At 35.5% G+C, this 17,873-nt stretch overlaps 1 protein-coding gene across 3 annotated transcripts in view; it reads right to left on the minus strand.

Annotated features, from left to right (window-relative positions):
- THSD7A (thrombospondin type 1 domain containing 7A) overlaps positions 1 to 17,873 on the minus strand; it is a 513,627-nt gene that overhangs the window by 493,798 nt on the left and 1,956 nt on the right. The window lies entirely within an intron of this gene.

Here is a 17,873-nt window from a genome sequence, read left to right on the forward strand (position 1 = left end):
GATAAAATATGTTATCATTTATGTTAGAAAAGTGAAGGAAACTATGAGAGAAAATGGCAAAATCTCAAGAACATGGTAAAGTGATCAGTCAACACATTACATAGTCAAAATATTTTTCAAAACACAAGTCTATAATCATTTACTCTATCTCCCTATACTTGTGTGAAAATATTAAATACAAATTTCTGTTGTCACCTATTATTTATACCATATAATGCTAATTTAAATCTTGGAGACATAATCTTCACAAAACTGGAGAGTATTTTCCCTGACCTTGGCTTTTTCAATCAAAATATTAGAAGCATACTTTAAAGGACTTTATAGAAAATTTCGTTTTTATGTATATCATAACATCAAAAGACACCATGATATGTGTCCTGGCTGCTAGTTTTATACTAAGAGTGTGGTTTGGGTTAAATCACTTAACTTCAGTACCTGAGTTTATTCTTTTATTAAAGGAGAAGAATACCCTATATTAATGAAGAAATCGTGAGAATTTAGTGAAAGAACATGTATGCATGAGTGCTTGGGGAATTACAGAGTACTATAAGAATACAAGGAAGTATTGTTATTCCACCCACTAAGCTGTAAAAAAGGATATAGGCACCTTCAAAACAGATTAGCATTGAAAGTTTTTACTGGTATAATTTAGATTTCTCTGCAACTTTAAAATACATGTGATAAGTCATGAAAGCTCTGCCATCCCAACTACTTTATTCTTTTCTTTATTGAAGCCTTCACTATGCGATCAGATTAAAAACCCAAAAGGAACTTCTTGTTGGCATCCTATTAAGTGTGTTCATGATTATTTCAGCAGATTTTCTTCCTAAATGCACTTTTATTTTTATGAATTAGGTCCCCTAAAGCACATTCCTATATTTTAATTACTTATCTTCTAATTACATGTTCTTAAATGATAATTATGCTATATCTGAAATTCATAAAAAAATATAATATGTATTAAGCTGTGCTGGGTTTAAAAAATATGGCTCAACTGGGCGCGGTGGCTCACACCTGTAATCCCAGCACTTTGGGAGGCCAAGGCAGGCAGATCACGAGGTCAGAAGATCGAGACCATCCTGGCCAACATGGTGAAACCCTGCCTTTACTAAAATTCCAAAAAATTAGCTGGGCATGGTGGCATATGCCTGTAAACCCGTCTACTTGGGAGACTGAACCAGGGGAATCACTTGAACCTGGGAGGCGGAGGTTGCGGTGAGCCAAGAGAGTGCCACTGCACTTTAGCCTGGGCAACAGAGCAAAACTCCATCTCAAAATAATAATAATAATAAGGCTCAAACAGTTTGGCAGTTTCTCAGACAATTAAAAATACAGTTACCATAAGATCCAGCAATTTAACTCCTAAGTATACATTCAAGAAATGAAAATACATATCCACACTAAAACTTGCACATGAATGTTCATAGTAGCATGATTTATAATAGTCAAAAGGTAGGAACAACCCAAATGTCTATCAACTGAGGAACAAACAAAAGGAAGTGTATTTATCCAGCGGAATACTGTTTAGCAATAAAAAGAAATGAAGCAGTAATACATGTAAAACATGGATAGACTTTGTAAACATGATATGTGAAATAAAAGGTCACAAAGGATCATGCAAGTTATGATGCCATTCATATGAAACGTCCAGACTACGCAAATAGAGAGAAAAGGTAGATTGGTATTTGCCCAGGACTTGGGGTGATGTCTAAGGGATGCAGATTTCTTCTTGGGGTAATGAAAATGTTCTTGAATTGATTGTGGTAATGGATGCACAACTCTGTGAATACACTAAAAGCCATTGAATTGTACACTTTAAATGGGTGATTGCATGCTATATGAATTCTATCCAATAAAGCTGTTAAAAGAATGGCTCTTTGATAGCACTCCCAAGTATTCAGCAAATGACTAACAAAGGAGATTCATCTCATTTATAATAACATGGCACAAGAGTAATTTTCACTCCAATTTCCACATTTTTCATAAAATGCTCAAAATAATTTAGCTTTTCGATGATGCTATCAAGGTAGAACATTATTTCAATAAGAATGGTCTTGAAAGCTCTGAAAACTTTCATCGTGATTCGGGAAATCATGACTTTCATGATTCGGGAAATCATGACTCATGATTCTGCAGTGCTTGATCAATCAAGGTTGAAGAACCACCTTGTCTGCTTCATAATATTTATTCTCTTCTCGTGGAACTTGCACAGCTGAAGCAGTTCAAAATCACTTCTCTTATAAAACAAGCTGAGAGAACTAAAGAAATTAGATTAAATATTGCATTAAGAGACAGGGAGAGAAATGTATCTTAGCAATAGTCAAAGCTCTCCTTATGAATTATTTGATTTCATAAATCCAAATCCATTTTGATGACTCTCCCATTAGAGGTATGCAGTCACCACAGCAAACTCTCAAAAGAAGCTGTTCGATAGTCATTGGATCTTCTGATCTTTGCTGCATTTCTGTGATTATCTGTGCCAGTTCATGAACAGCAGATGCCTTAATCCTCATCACTCCTCTCTCCACAGGACTCATGAAGTAATGAGAACAAATGAAGCACAGTGCATAGAGAAATGTTGATGTTGGCTGGAAACATGGCTGCTTAGACATTTTAATTTGAATTTGTTGTTACATATACTTTCATGTAGCCATGCTCTAAAACTAAAAAAAAAAAAAAAAAAAAAAAATCTTTTAAAAATCTTTTTTACCCTCCATTTTTAAGCTTCATGTTTTTGAAGACCTGATATGATTGTCAAAGGCAAAGGTTGTCAATCAATGCCCCATAGTCCAATTTTGGCCAGCTAGACGCTGCATTCAGCCAACGGTATTGTCCTTTATGTGATTTTTTTGTTTCCAGTTGAACCTGGTCTCTACCTGATTGCAAGTGATGGACTTGAAGCAAGGTAAGGGAGTGGTGTTGCTTCTCTTAACAAGGTAGTTCACAACAGAGAAGAGTTGAGTACAGCCGGCCTTTATATCATGCCTCATCTACTCTCCTCATTTGTATTCCCTTTCACAGAACTCATCAGGGATGAGTTCTATACCTGTACATTTAAATATATGTACATATATTTAAGCTTTACTTATTTTAATATTACTTTACTCAAAACAGCAGAGGAAAAAATAAAATATTACATCATTCTTATTAATAAACCTGAAAGGATGCTACACTATCGAAATTACTGCATTTAATTAGCACTACCTAAGATAGCATTTCTCTTGGAAAGTTTGCAAGGAGAATTATAATAGCTCATTTAGATGAACAATCGTATAAAACTCATATATTCACATCTGGCTTAACATTTACAAATACATCCTTTCATTCCTGACAATATTTTATAAACCCAAATAGACTTGAGCTCCTAGATTCTATGAATCAGAAAACAGCAAATAAACTTCTTATTATTACGAAAAGACTCTGTCATCCATCCATTCCCTTCTTCTCCAAACTCATAGCCACCCTTCTTCCCACCCCAAATTATTCCCTACTTTTTATGACTCCAAACTTCTTTCTATCCCTGGAAACATGCCATTTAATTTTTTCACAACTGTTCCTTCTCTGCCTGGAATTCTGTCTCTCTAAAACCTTTCTCCATTTGTAAACTGATTACCTTTCAGACTTGTGTCTTATGAAAGTTTTCCTTCCCTGTCTCATTTTGCAAGAGAATTACGCCCTCCTCCATTTTACATCCATATATGTTTGTATTTTTGTAATACATTCACTAGCCTCAAATAACTTATTTACACAGGATAGAGAACTCCTTGAAGGACCTCGTTGTGCTATTCATGTTTGTTCCCCTGCACCTGACACACAGACCTTGCCATAAAATAGGCACTAAGTGCCTGCCAATTTTCCTCAGTTGAATTTGATTAACACAAACTGGGGAATACAAAGGTCACTTAATTCAGACTGTGAATGGAATCCCCTGAAATAGTTGTGCAATGCGATATATGTTTTTATATAGATACCTGTAATCCATATTATTCCATCTGGGTCTATTACCATTCTTGCCTTAATGGTGTCATAACCAATGGAAACCATTGACAAGTAATGTTTTAGAGAAATAGTGTTCATGGATATGCTGGCAGGTAGATGCTATTAGAAAAGTACTTCTTGGAAATTTGTGCAAGCATTGCAGTTTGAAAACATTGTACAGGCACCAGAGTGGCAAACACAGGAAGATGGTTAGACATAAAAAGGGTCTTAAAATAAAAGCTGTAAGTTAGTGGAAGGTAATGCAAGGACTTTCATAATAGCTTTTATGAGTGGGTTATTGATGAACATAACCTTGGCACAAAACTTTGTAAAATAAAATCTTAATGTAAAATTTGTATAATATTTTAGTAAAAATGTGTATAACTGCACACATTTTAAAAAGTCACTACTATAAATACCACATAAAAACATATTTTAGGAGGTATAATTTTCATAATATCAGGTAAATGATGAAGTCCTGTGTGATAATTTAGCCATATATTATTGCATTATTTGCATGTGCATATATATATATATATATATTCATGCATCTAGATATGCAGACATGTATATGTGTGTGATTATGCCTATAAAGGTGCATCAAATTATTATTGTGATTCTGACATAAATTTACAAGCGCTTCACAAATTTTAAAGAACGTACAAATAAATGGGTTGTAATGGACATGAAATAGTTGAATAGTTGTCTCTCCTTCAAGCTGGGAGACAACATTTTCATTTCCTTCAGAATATTTTGAATCACATATATTGACGTGTGAAAGTGGGATATTCATATATATCTCACACACACACACACACACACACACACACAATGCATCTTAGGAGAGGAGTTTAAGAAAGGAAGTCTCATCATTAATCGTACACTTCCAACATCCTTTCATTCACAGCATCACTGAGCAGAAAAGTCTTGCCAAGAATAATATCGGGTTTTCCAAGCAAAGGAACTTTGGAACCCACAGTCCCACTTAGAAAGTCAAACCTCCAGCACTGCCTACCTGACTAAGAGATGCACAATCACAAGTACAATTAAAACACTGAGGCAGAATGCCTGCATTTAAAAACCATACTTTGAACAACCTTACAGTAAGGCTGAGCTTTGTAGTTTCTCTGTTGACTCTGACCACAGGTACAGAACAGAGCAATGTCAGATGCAGAGAAGCTTGACATTCATATGCAGATCCAAGGAGGAAAAGGAAACAAAGTAAAAAAGGAAAGGACGCAGATAGATTCAGGAGACAAATTCTGTACCAGTGAGCAGTTCATACCAGGATTATAGCCAAGTAAGGGATAACATTTACTGAGCACTGGCTTGTGCCAGGCACCATCTAAGTACACTATAGGTTTATCTCAAGTTATCTTTAAAATAATCTATAGATGTAGTTACTAATATCATATCACATGGTATAGCTACAAAATAAAAGAGAGATTAGAAATCATATTCCTAATAAATAACAAAATTAGGTCAAAATTCATGTACTTCTGACTCAGAAGTCTGTTCTTAAACATCTTTTTATTGACTACACACACACACATACAGACAAATGCACACAAATGTATATTTATTTAACTAGTTATTGATTAGGTGCTTCTTTCATTCTAAGCTATGCGTTCAATTCTTTGCAACTAATCTGTAAATCCCTGAATACAGTGGAACTCTGTAACATTTATAGTCACATTCTGATTTTTGCAGAGAAAATAAAAATAACTTTTAAATAATGCAAATCAAATAGTCACTATGTGTGTTCTGATACCACTTCTTCTCTGGTACAATAGGGAACATACCTACAAACACATCCATCTACAACACTCAGAATGTCCTGTTATTGCTAGTGCTATAATGGCCCAAGGGAAAACATTTTATACAGACTACACAGAACAATTAGAAAGCCCTGTATTGGCCACATACCATAAGTTAAATTATTTCAGCTACATAATCAATGTCTGTGCCCAATACATTTGCTTGGGAAATTTAATTTTCCATCAGGCAGTATCGTTCTAGGTTAGGCTGTTAATAGTGTACTATATTTCTATTCTCATGCACACCACCATCCACTTCTGGGTCATTGTTTACCTATCTCCTTTCTGAGTGTGCTCAACAATTTACGTCAATGGGAAGGTCATGGGACTAACCTAAGTAGCAGGCTGACTTAACAACTTGGTTTCAGGTCAACTTACTAGGGCTTCAGCACAGTGGACCTTCACTGTTTCCCAGAAGTTCAGAAAGATGTTGCATCTCCCACTTTTTCCTAGACTATAGCTTCCTCAGTGCAAAGCAAGGAAAAGTAGACATGCAGCTACATGATTTATTAACCGTACCAGAGTCTGCTAGGGATACAGGAGGTATGTATTACACTTGAAAATCTCCCCAGCTTGCAGGCTTAATGTAATCTTTATTATATTTGCCTATTTCCTTCTACTTTAAGATATCATTCATAACTCCCAAGATATTTCTCTCAAGGGGGAGCAAAGTGTAAGACCATCTACATTTATTCCTTACTTAATTCCCATGTGTTTTTTTTTTTTTTCATTATTGAACAATTATCTTCAGTATGTGTCATTCTATCAGAACAATAAAAAGTGGAATATGTGCAGCACAGTCTGGATTGAGACTTTGAACTCTGCCAGCTAAGAGTTAGCTACATAGTCTTGCTACTATTACTCCTACGATTAACAGAATGCAGATCTATCACCAAAGAACATCTGCAGATGACAAGCAGATGAAACATCATGTTAGTAGGGAACTGCAAATTGAAACAAGATATGCATCCATTAGAATGGCTAAAATAAAAAATACTAAAAACACCAAAAGTTGGTGAGGAGTGGAGAAACAGGAACTCTCACTCACTGCTGGTGGAAATGCAGAATGGTACAGCCACTTTGGAAGGCAGTTTAGCAGTTTCTTATAAAACTAAATATATTCTTGCCATATGATCCCGCAACATGCTCCTTGGTATTTATGCAAATGAACTAAAAACTTACATCCACACAAAAATATGCACATGAATATTCATAACTGCCCAAACTTGGAAGCAACCAAGATGCCTTTAAATAGGTAAGTGAATAAACAAACTGTAGTATAGCCAAAGGATGGAATATTTTTCAGCACTCAAAAGAAATGAGCTGTCAAGCCATGAAAAGGCATGCAGAAAACTTAATCACTTATTGCTAGTAAAAGAAGCCCAACTGAAAAGGCTACATATGGTATGATTCCAACTATATAACATTCTCCAAAAAGCACAAATATGGAGACAGTAAAAAGATATGTCTTTGCTAGGGATTTGGGAGGCGGAAGGGAGAAATAGAAGCAGCACATGAAATTTTCAGGGTAGTAAAACTATTCTATATAATACGGTAATGGTGGATAAATATCTCTACATAGTTGTTAAAAATCCTAAGAATGTACAATTCTAAGAGTGAATCCTAATGTAAACTATGGACTTTGGTTAATAATAATGTAGCAATATTGGTTCATTAATCGTAACTAATTTTCCACACTAGTGCAAGATTCTAATAATAGAGGAAAATAGTAGGAGAATGGGAACATAAGGGAACTCTGCACTTTCTGCTTAATTTTCTGTAAATCTAACACTGCTTAAAAAATAGTCTATTAAAAATAAAATCATTTTAATCCAAGCATCGTTCTCCCATGCTACCCCTGCCCCCACCCCACACACCAACAACAAATTAGAAAAACAGCTAAAGCCCAATGCGTTGTGTTCCGCTCAAGAGCAGGGCCTGACCCCCGAGCTCCACGGCCAGCCTCCTCTGTCCAGTGGGAGGCAGCGCCAGGGATGCCTTCCACGGTAGTACAATATGCATGGCTGGTGAGGGGTGGAGGTAGGATTTTCAGAATCTTCTTGAGGTTCCTCTGTTTAGCTCCTCGCCAGCCATCTTCCCAGCGCCTCTCTCCCGGAGCAATGAATCCCGTCAAGAGTGGCCCCTACTCAGTTGTGGACTGTAAATTGTCCTTCTCTTCTCTGTTCTCTGTCCCACTCTTGTCTTCAATCTCCCCTTCCTTCCCACTGAACTTGTCATGGGCCCACTTGCTTGATTTCCAGAACATGAACCGGCGCTGACCCGGAGGTCATCATGCAAGCAATACTTCTTGCTTTTGGGTGTGTACTCTGGGTCCCACTCCTCTTCCCGGTTTCTTTTTTGAAAATTGTTGTCGCTGTTGTTGTTATTGTTGCCAGAGTAGTTGCCTCTGCCCCAGCCTCTTCCTCTGGCTCGAAATTGAAAGGTTCCTCAAGCTCTGCCACCTCCTCTTTCACTTGGACACAAAGTCTTTGGTCCCCAGTCTCGATTTCTCAAAGCCCGTGGTGTTCTCCCTGTCTCATCAATGTACTCTTCTGCTTTGTAGGAGTGAGATGACTGAGAGGAAGAGGAGGAGGATCTGGACCTGCCTCTCACCCTCCCGTACTTCTTCTGCTTCTTTGATCCTTTATGAGTTTTCTGTTTTCTCTGGTGACCTTTCCCTCGAGTGGATGGAGTCTTGGGAATTCACTGATTCTCTCGATTTACTTCGTTTAAGATCTCTCTCCTTATGTTTTTTTTTTTTTTTACAACGTTCAATATCAAGGCTGAGATCAACAGGATCATCTCTATAATTTTCCTCAGCCTTGCAGCCAGATTCTCTGGGACTTTTCATTTCAGAGGATGCAATGGCATCTTTTTGGCTAGGTCCAGTTATGCATCAGAAACAATAGATAGTTTACTTTTTGGTATCATTGCTCCAAGTATTGCCTAGTTTCCCTCACCCTTTCCCAATATGCTATTTTTTTGTACAAATTTATAGGGTACATGTGCAATTTTGATACATGCATAGATTGCATAGTGATCAAGTCAAGAATTTTAGGATATCCAACATCCAAATAACACACATTGCACCCATTAGGTAATTTCTCATCATCCACCCTCCTCTCACCTCCTAACCTTCATAAATCTCCTTTGTCTATCATTCCACTCTCGACATATATGTGTACACATTTTTACCACCCACTTATGAATCAGAACATGTGGTATTTGACTTTCTGTGCCTACCTAGTTTCACTTAAGTTAAAGACCTCTAGTTATATCCACACTGCTGCAAAACATATAATTTTATTCTTTTTATGGCTGAATAGTATTATATTGTATACATATACACCATACATTTTCATTGTCCATTCTTCTGTTGATGGACACTAAGTTTGATTCCATATCTTTGCTATTGTGAATAGTACTATGATTAACATGAGTATAGGTGTCTTTTGATATATTGATTTTTTTTTTTTCCTTTGGGTAGATACCCAGCAGTTGGATTGATGGATTGAATGGAAGTTCTATTTTTATCTCTTTGAGAAATTTCCATAGTGTTTTCCATAGAGGTTGTACTAATTTACATTCCCACCAATTGCGTAGTGGATATCGAGCTCTTTTCCATATACCTGTTAACCATTTGTATGTCTTCTTTTAAAAATGCCTATTCATGTCCATTGCCCACTTTTTAGTGGGATTTTTAAAAACTGAGTTGTTCAAGTTCTTCCAGTATATTCTGATAAACAGTATATTCCAATACCTGGTATACTGCAGATGTTAGTCTCCTGATGGATGAATAGTTTGCAAATATTTTCTCCCGCTCTGCAGGTTGTCTGTTCACTCTGTTGATCATTTATTTTGGTGTGCAGAAGGTTTTTAGTTTAATTAAGTTTCATTTATCTACTTTAGTTTTTTGTTACCTGTGACTTTGAGGTCTCAGTCGTAAATTGATTTCCTAGACCAATGTCCAGAAGAGTTTTCCATAGGGTTTCTTTTAGTATTCTTATAGTTAGGGTCTTATGCTTAAGATGTTAATCCCTCTTGGGTAGATTTTTATATGCAATGAGAGATAGGGGTCTAATTTCATTCTTCTGCACATGAAAATTCAATTTTCTCAGCACCATTTATTGAAAGGAGAGTTCTTTCCCCAATGTATGTTTCTGTTGGCTTTGTCAAAAATCAGTTGGTTTAAAATATGTGGCCTTATTTCTGGGCAATCCATTCTATTCCATTGATCTATGCATCTATTTTTATACTAGTACTATGCTGTTTGGGTTACTATAGCCTTATAATATAATTTGAAATTGGGTAATGTGATTTCTCCAGTTTTGTTCTTTTTGCTAAGGATTGCTTTGGCTATTTGGGTTCTTTTTTACGGCTCCATATGAATTTTAGGATTCTTTTTCTAATTCTGTGAAACATGGCATTGGTATTTTGGTAGAGATTGCATTGAATCTGTAGATTTCTTTGGGCACAACGGTCATTGTAACAATATTAATTCTTCTAATTCATGAGCATGGAATGTTTTTCCATTTGTTTGTGGCATTGACAATTTCTTTCATCAGTGTTTTGTAGTTTTCCTTGAAGAGATTATACATGTCTTTAGTTAAATTCATTTGTAACTATTTTATTTTTGCAGCTATTGTAAATTGGATTGTTTTATTGATTTCTTTCTCAGCTAGGTCTTTATTGGTATATAGGAATGCTTTTAATAGTTTTATCACTTCCCATTAATATATACTTTTTTGCTGTTTAGGTACATAGGAACTACATGCATGGGAACCACCTATTTGATTTTTTGATCTAAGTAACCAATGAATTCTGAGAACTAACTGTGCAATGTACACCAAGAAAGACAGACAAGATAGAAACAGTAGTGTTTTTTAAAAACTAATTTAAATGATCACCTATGAAGTAAAAACAAAACAACTCATAAAACAGAAACAATTCTACTGTGATAACATTTAATGCTGTCATCACTTGAATGCATTTTAAACTATCAGTGTAAAGTTCTGATGAAAAAATTAGAAAAGATATAAGATATCTACCTTATGACTGATTGGCATCTCTATTTCACAGTCTACACTGTCTCTTGTAGTAGGAAAGATATATTTTCTCAAGTGCCACATGCTCAGTGCCTCCTTCATTAAGGGCCAGTCTAATGTGCCTTTATATTAATTCTAAGGGATCCTGTCCTATACATTCACTACACTGAGGGACTTCCAATCCTCTCTTCGCAAAGAAACCCCACTATCCAGTATTCTCATTCTAACTCATATCAGAGGTCAAGAAACTTGAATTTCTCCTAAAAGGACCTAAACCACAATCATACTTGACCAATAACCTAGTCAGAATCTCTTCCCCCCACCATCAGGCTAGTCCTCTATACAGTAATAATTGGCAGAAGAAAATCTGGATTACATGCCATCCTATTGTACTCTTAATCTCAGCTATGATTGGGGGCTGCCATCATTTTACAAACCAGGTAGTTGTGTATAATTTTCAGAAGGAGTGACCTAAGTTACCCTAATTTCATTGAAACAGTTAAAGATTCTTAAAATCCCCTGAGAATTTGACTTTTTGATCCAACCAACCAATATACTTTTTTTTTTTTTTTTTTTGAGACGCAGTCTTGCTCTGTCGCCCAGGCTGTAGTGCGGTGGCGTGATCTCGGCTCAGTGCAAGCTCCGCCTCCCAGGTTCACGCCATTCTCCTGCCTCAACCTCCCAAGTAGCTGGGACTACAGGTGCTCGCCACCATGCCTGGCTTTTTGTTTTTGTTTTTGTTTTTGTTTTTGTTTTTTTTGTATTTTTAGTAGAGACGGGGTTTCACTGTGTTAGCCCGGATGGTCTCGATCTCCTGACCTCGGGATCCGCCCGCTTCGGTCTCCCAAAGTGCTAGGATTACAAGCGTGAGCCACCGCACCCAGCCAACCAATATATTTTTAATGAATTCTGAGCACTGATGGTGCTATGTAAATTACAAAAGAAAAAAAAGACCAGACATAAACTGCAGTGGTTTTTAAAATGTATTTAAATGATCACTTACCAAGTAAAAACAAAGCAATGTGTAAAATACAAGCAACTATACTGTGACAGCATTTAATTTAGAAGTGATAGGAAACAATGTTAATTTCAAGAATGTAAAATATCAACTTTTTGAGAAATCCCCTGAGACACAATAATAAAATGAAGTATAATAAGTTCTGTTTACATAAGTAACCCGAAATTTGGTGCTGAAAACATTTTTATAGTCTTTGGTACGTGCTGTCTACACATAAGTGACAAACTAATAAAAAATATGTCTATAATAAAATAATTTCTTTCTATACTTGCTTTTTTGTCTTTCATGCTGTCATTTAGTTGCAGAAAACAGCTAAGTATGTTAGACCAGTAAAATCTCTGCAAGTTATGTCATTTTTAGGTGAATAACTGGTAAAGAATGGTAAGAGAACTAACAGTTTTTGAATGTCTGTCGCGTTTAGGTCACGGCAGTACATACTTTCTGTTTATTACCTGTAGAAAAACCTCATAAATGCCTTCTTACTTCCAAACTTGTGTCATTGTTCTAAGGTGAAAAACAAAGCCAGATAATTGATCTAACTTAACCAGTCAGGTAGAGGAAAGATGTAAACGGTGGTTTGTCTGATCTCAAAGTCTGTATTCTTTCCATTCTAAAATGGTGTCTCCCTTATAACCTGGAGTATCTGCTAGTCTGGTTAACTGTATCAATTCGTAATTTCTAGTGCATTTACTGGAAAAGAAAAGATGCTTAAGAGAAGGCTAATGCACATTATTGGGCTTGCTCCAGGTCATAAACTTAAATAGCTATTGTACCATCTGACAGAATAATAGCAATAATAAAAACTATCACTTACTGTACTTTTAATATGTTTCAGGTACTCTCCTAGTACATTACATACATTACCACATTTAAACCTCAGAAAACCCCTATAGAATGCATCCCATTAATCCATATTGGAGATGAAGGAAAAAAAATTCAGAAAGATAAAATAACTTTGTAGGTAACATGAATAGAATATTTTCCATCCATGTTGCCCCAGATTGATTAATGTTGACACCCATGCTCTCTCTACCCTATTCCATCCTTCTCATTCATGAAATGAGAAAATGATGTGACATTCTGAATAAAAGTAAATTGTAAGAACAGTTTAAGTTCAAAACACTTGGGCTAGGATAATGCCACCTGATATTATGACTACCTGGAATGATATCCCTCTCTACTTTGTTAATTAAAGATAGGTAGAATTAAAATAGATATATTTCCATAAACATTGGAGAATATGTTTTATGCAGAGTAATAAGTACTATTAGCATAAGTACACAAAAGTTAAAAAAAGATAACATTGTTTTTACTAAAGTTGAAGAACAAAAGCATAATTTTAATGCAATTACTGTGTAAAGGACACAGTGACTGTCAATAATGGCAATGTCTTGCATTACATGAATCCAGTTCAAAAGTGTTTAATGTGAGTATACTCCTTGACAGAAAACACATACTTGTAAATACCCTATCACCTGAATTCTAAATAATGGCTGTTATGTACATGTTTATTGGATTTCAATATAATTTCATCATTATGAAAATAAATTCAGTTAACTCATTAAGATATTTTTGAAAATATATCTACGACAGAAGTTGATAGAAGTTTATGTATTCAATATTTTTGTCTGATTAATGCTAAGTCAGTTGCATTTTGCTTAATTCATTGGCACTCTTAATTTGGAATTGCCAAGTGAATATAACTAACCATAATTATTATAGAAACAATCTCATATGCTAGAATAATAAAAAGTGCAAATGTCCCTGTAATCCCAGAACTTTGGGAGGCTGAGGTGGGCAGATCACCTGAGTTCAGGAGTTCGAGACCAGCCTGTCCAACATGGTGAAACCCCGTCTCTACTAAAAATACAAAAATTAGCCCAGTATAGGCATATAGTGCCAGGCACCTGTAATCCCAGCTACTCAGGAGGCTGATGCAGGAGAATAGCTTGAATCTGGGATGCAATGGTTGCAGTGAACCGAGATCACGCCACTGCACTCCAGCCTGGGCAAAAGAGTGAGACTCCATCTTAAAAAACAAAAAGTGCAAATGCCATTAACACTTACTAGTAACAGTAGTTATTCATCTTTCAGTGATATGAATGCTATGCCTCGTGTGTACGAAATATGTTTTCCAATTATTCAAAGATAAGTTATCTTTGAAATGACTGTGATACAAAAGTGCTGCAAATCTTAACTTTTATATATTATTTATTTAATTAAGTTTTAGAGACAGGATCTTGCTCTGTCACCCAGACTGGAGTACAATGGTGTAATCATGGTTGACTGTAAACTTGAACTCCTAGGTTCAAGCAATCCTCCCACCTTGGCCTCTAAAAAGTTATGGTATTACAGGTGTGAGCCACCCTGCCCAACAGACTTTTATATATTAATAAATAAATTTTAATATCTTAAATTCTGGGGTTTTCCTCCTTATAAAACAACAACACTGTAGTAGAGAGACTTACATACCACTTATTAAACTTTATTGATACTATATCTTTTCTACTATCTTGCGTTTTATTCAATCAAGTTTATATATCTATCTCTATACCTAAAATGTTTCCCAAAACACTGTGAATTATCTTACCAAGTTAACATACTTGATATTTTCTAAAATATTTCAGAATCCCTAGCCTTTCTAAATTTTAAAAATACTTTTTGCCACAATCTCCTTAATAAAATACCTTCTTCATCTAATGTATCTTGTCATTTGCCTTGTACCTTTTCTGACCATACTTTCTTAGCCTGTTCCTCTAGATTTTCTCCCACTGTGGCCCTTTATATCTCAATATTCTCTGTGAAATATCCTGGCTCTTCTTTTCAATATTTTCCTTGCTTTAATGATCCCTCCCACTCCCATGGATTGAAATATATATTTATTGAGTTCCATGCTTACACCTTTGGCCTAACTCCTTCTCCTAAACTGAATCACCCATTCACTAATTTTCCCATGAGATATATTAGTCTAAATATGTCATTGCTACCTCAAGCTCAGTATATCTGAATTAAATTGATATTCTTCTTAACAACACTAAGAAATCTGTTCTTCCTTTTTTCATACCCTGTACCTCCATTACTGGCTACAGGCATAATGGAAACCTTGATGGCATTTTCCTACTTTCCCTGGAAAGCACTGTATCTCCTGCACCCTAAACCTAAGCTAACATTGCTTCAGTGTGACCTCAAACCCTCTTCTACTCACTCTTCACTATCACTTCTATTGTCGGAGTTCTGTTGCCCTTTGTCTCTCAGTCAACAACTCACGTCACTGGCCTTCCAGCTTCTAAACTCATCTCTCTTCATTCTAGACAAACAAAATATCACTCTTCTGCTCAAAGTTTCCAGCGGCTACCACCTGCTTATAAGTTAAACTCCAATATCTTACCGTTGTTTGAAAGTTTATTGATAATCTGGTCCTATCTCACTGGATTGGCATGAAATCTTTTCATTGCTATCCAACATCTTGGGCTTGAGGTGCAGTGTACTACTGGGACTTCCAGATCTAGGAATGCTGTTGTGCTTTTTCATTTTTATTTTCTTTCTTCTCTCTGCTTAGAATGGCCTTCTACTCCTTCCTTAGTCAAAATCCAACTCATCCTTCAAGACCCAGATCATATATTAAATTATCTTTGAAACCCTTCACACCTCCTTTATCAGTCAAGTAACCTCTCTGTTCTTATAATGTTCTATTCATGTGTATGGTATGCTATGTTGTAATTGTGTATTTATAGTATTGTTTAATTGTGAGTTTCTCCTAAAACCTATAATCAGTTGAATAATAAATTTTTTAAAACTTTAAATAATTGTTCTCGAGAGTTTCTCAAGAAATGAGTTTCTCAAGAGCGGGGATGACAGTATCCCATTCAGTCTTTACCACAATGGTTACATATTTTAGGTCCTCAATAACTCTTTGTTGTGAGTTGAATTAATAAAGCATATATAGATAGATACATATTTAAGATTGCATATAATGTATAAGTAATTAGTATTGTATGTGAATATATTATTGTATGTGAATATATAATACACACATGGGTGTATTATGTATACACACATGTGTACAGTTGGCTCTTGAACAACATGATTTGAACTGGGCAGTTCAACTTACATGCAGATTTTCTTCTACCTCTGCCACTCCTGAAACAACAAAATCAACCCCTTATCTATCTTCCTCTTCCTCCTCAGCTTATTCAATGTGAAGACAATGAAGATAAAGACCTTTATGATGATCCAGTTCCATTTAATGAATAGTAAATATACTGTCTCTTCCTCATGATTTTCCAAATGTCATTTCTTTGTCTCTAGCTTACTTTATTGTAAGAATATAGTATGTAATACATATAACATACAAAAGATGTATTAATTGACCGTTCATGTTATCTGTAAGGCTTCTGATCAATAGTTGGCTATGAGTAGTTAAGTTTTGGAGGGGTCAAAAGTTATACATAAATTTTCCACTGTGCATGTGGGTCAGCACCCCTAATCTGTGCATTGTTCAAGGGTCAACTTTATATACCCTTATTTGTTGTATATATGTATTTATGTGTGTATTTATAATATATGTATCTGACATATGTATTCATATATATGAAGCACTTTGGGGGTCAAATGGGCCCTTAGATGTCATTTTATCTATTTAATGAATATTACAAAATAGAAAGCCAAGAACCAAAGTCGTTAATGACTTTACCAAAGTTCTACAGCATGTTAGTAACATACACAGTTTGAGTTCCTGTCCCAGATCTTCATCCAGTGTAACAACTTTCACTACATCGCTTTAATTCAATAATCTCACCATTAATCTGATTCTCTATAATCCTCTTTACCAAGATCAAGCTTACCCTATTGGAATAGACATTCTGGAGTATCTTACCTCTTTTCTCTTCCAATTTCCTTCTTGCCTGTTTATTTTCATCAAGTGATACACACATAGTGATTCTGTAACCTCTAAATTTTCATTTATGGTATATCCTTTTTCTTTAAATATTCTCTAGTTCTGAGAACTAGTTTCAACTCCATAACAGACATATTAAAGTCTCCTTTCCCTCTGATAAAAAATAATAAAGAAGTCATTATTTTGCTCTCCAATTGAATGAACTATTTTTTAAGGTGTCATCACATTTACATGCAGTTGAGAAAACTAAGGGTCAAAAGTTGAGTGAACTGCCAAAATTCCTATAGCTGGCAAGAGCTGGGACTGGCACTGGAATCAAGGTCTCCATACCATTGTTTCTGAGAGCTTCCCACTATTTTAAGCTGTTTATTGGCTTGTGTTCCTTCCGTGACATTTATGATGACATATATTGACACCTCAGATGCTGTACAGTGAATGTTGGCTGGACTGTTTTCCATCTGAATTATTGCTTGGCTCTTGTTACTTTGCTAGTATAAATTTCAACTAGGCAAGTACTAGTTAATCTTACACTGACTTACCTAAGAAGCTCTTCCCAAGCATCCATATGATACCATTTAACGGTAAATTATAATTTGATTAATGTTTGTCATTATGAATGTGTTTTTAACAGGTAAAACCCTAGCTTAGGCTAAATTAGAGATCTTCAACTCTTTGTTTCAAATTGAAATAAATTAGTTTTATTTTATTTGAATTCATTACTCAATGGATCTGCAAACTTAAGATGTTAGCGAGAATAATCTTGCTTTTAAAAATGTGGATGTGTTTCATGTAATATTCTAAGACAAATTGTGTACTTTGACTTTAAATACGTTTCTGTTTAATCTCCCTACTAAATGTCTAGATAGCTGCAACTTCTTTAAAAATTTCAGATATCTATATTGATGCAATCGTAGAATAAATTGACCTGTCTCTTCAGCAGTGGTACAGAGATGGGTTGAAGCAGGAAGAGACCCACTCCCTGAAACTTGTTTGCAACCCCATGACGAGTACATACTTTCCCTTTCAACTACAACATTCTCTTAATGTTTGGCATGACCGAGTTATTCTTAAATTACCCCTAGCTCTAAGCAACGGGGATAATCTTTTCCCACTTTATT

Source organism: Papio anubis, chromosome 4, assembly GCF_008728515.1.
Source record: "Papio anubis isolate 15944 chromosome 4, Panubis1.0, whole genome shotgun sequence".
Taxonomy (NCBI): domain Eukaryota; kingdom Metazoa; phylum Chordata; class Mammalia; order Primates; family Cercopithecidae; genus Papio; species Papio anubis.